Source organism: Myotis brandtii, unplaced genomic scaffold (assembly GCF_000412655.1).
Source record: "Myotis brandtii unplaced genomic scaffold, ASM41265v1 scaffold914, whole genome shotgun sequence".
NCBI lineage: Eukaryota > Metazoa > Chordata > Mammalia > Chiroptera > Vespertilionidae > Myotis > Myotis brandtii.
The window spans coordinates 381,604-384,106 of record NW_005371764.1 but is presented as its reverse complement, the minus strand read 5'-3'; positions in this window follow the sequence as shown (position 1 = coordinate 384,106).

Genomic DNA, 2,503 nt, shown 5'->3' with positions numbered 1-2,503 from the left:
AATCTGATGAACAGAATAAACTGGTGAATATAATAGAATCAGGGGCATAGAAAGGGAGTGGACTGACTATTCTTGTGGGGAAAGGGGTGTGGGGGGTGTGGGAAGAGACTGGACAAAAATCGTACACCTATGGATGAGGACAGTGGTGGGGGGTAAGGGCAGAGGGTCGGGTGGGAACCAGGTGAAGGGGAGCTATGGGAGGGGGGGAAGGAACAACTGTAATAATCTGAACAATAAAGATTTAATTAAAAAAAGAGTTAATACTCTTATGCAGCCAAATAATATTCAGCCCAGAGTGGCAGTGGACCACAGAAGAAGCTGTATGCTAAGTGTCGGGCTGCAGACCACAATGTCTGGAATTTTGAGAAATGGAACCACAGAAAGTTTTTTTTAAAATATATATTTTATTGATTTTTTACAGAGAGGAAGGGAAAGTATTAGAGAGTTAGAAACATCGATGAGAGAGAAACACCTATCAGCTGCCTCCTGCACAGCCCCTACTGGGGATGTGCCTGCAACCAAGGTACATGTCCCTGACTGGAATCGAACCTGGGATCCTTCAGTCCACAGGCCGACGCTCTATCCACTGAGCTGAACCAGTTAGGGCAGAAACTACATTTCACTATACCTGTGCTCTTCACAGCATAATCACTGGTTTAGTGGTGATGAACTCCTTTAGCTTTTCCTTATCTGTGAAGCTCTTTATCTGACCTTCAATTCTGAATGATAGCTTTGCTGGATAAAGTATTCTTGGTTGTAGGTTCTTGGTATTCATCACTTTGAATATTTCTTGCCATTCCCTTCTGGCCTGCAAAGTTTCTGTTGAGAAATCAGCTGACAGTCGTATGGGTATTCCCTTGTAGGTAATTGAGTCTCTTTCTCTTGCTGCTTTTAAGATTCTCTCTTTGTCTTTTGCTCTTGGCATTTTAATTATGATGTGTCTTGGTGTGGTCCTCTTTGGATTCCTTTTGTTTGGGGTTCTCTGCGCTTCTTGGACCTGTAAGTCCATTTCTTTCACCAGGTGGGGGAAGTTTTCTGCCATTATTTCTTCAAATAGGTTTTCAATATCTTGCTGTCTCTCATCTTCTGGCACCCCAATTATTCTGATGTTTGTACGCTTGAAGCTGTCCCAGAGGCTCCTTACACTATCTTCGTATTTTCGGATTCTTTTTTCATTTTGCTTTTCCGGTTGGGTGTTTTTTGCTTCTTCGCATTTCAAATCTTTGGCTTGATTCTTGCGCTCCTCTGGTCTGCTATTGGGTGTCTGTATAATATTCTTTATTTCAGTCCGTGTATGCTTAATTTCTAGTTGGTTCTTTATCATAGCATCGAGGGTCTCATTAGTTTTCGTGACTCTCTCCTCAAGTTTATTGACAGCTTCTAGCACATTTTTGCAAGCCCTCAAAATTGCGATTTTTAGCTCTATATCCTCCATTTCTGTCATGTTTTTTTGTCTCCGCATTTTTTATGCTTTCTTGGTGCACCCCCTAGTGGTCTTTGTGCGCAGTCTTGTTCTAGTTGAGCCTTGATTGTTGTAGTTAATACTAGAGGGATTTGACCACCAGGCCGACTGGCTGTGTGAATCAGCTGTGTCTGCCGCGGAAAACTTCTGTCCTCTGGGGAGGTGCTAATCTAGCCTTTGCCTGAGGCGATCTGGCAAATGGCTCTGCGCAGGGCTTGGGCGGGGCGGGCTCAACAGGGCGGGCGGAGGGAGCGGTTATGGTGCCCTCAGTCCCGTTCCCAGAGGCTCTGCTTCTCAGAACCCCAGGAACCGCTGCAAACCTCGGAGGGAAAGCTGCCTTCCAACTGATGCCAGACACTCCCACTTCTCCCGTTTGAGTCCCCAGCGATTCGCCCGTATCTGGAGCTCAGAGTCTGAGACTCCCCCCTGACCGAAAACGACAACCGCGCTCTCAGCCACCAGCCCGCTTTGCGCGCGCACCTCCGCACCTGAGTATTTTCCACACTGCACCTCCTCTGAGCCTCCGTATGCTGTTGTCTTTCCTTCTAGTTGAAGAGTCTCTCCTCAGCCAGCCTTCCTGTGGTTCTGGGTGATGTCCGTTCCATCTTTTAGTTGTATTTTTGAAGTGGTTGTTTGCGGCAGCAGACTCTGGTGTTTACCTATGCTGCCATCTTGCTCGGAATCTGATTAACTTTTTTATATATTATATATCCTATGTATCTTTTTTCATATTAAATCTTTATTGTTCAGATTATTACAGTTGTTCCTCTTTTTTCCCCCATATCTCCCCTCCACCCAGTTCCCACCCAACCCTCTGCCATTACCCTCCCCGCCACTGCCCTCATCCATGGGTGTACGATTTTTGTCCAGTCTCTTCCCGCACCCCCCACATCCCTTTCCCCCCGAGAATTGTCAGTCCACTCCCTTTCTATGCCCCTGATTCTATTATATTCACCAGTTTACTCTGTTCATCAGATTTTTTATTCACTTGATTTTTAGATTCACTTGTTGATAGATATGTATTTGTTGTTCATAATTTTT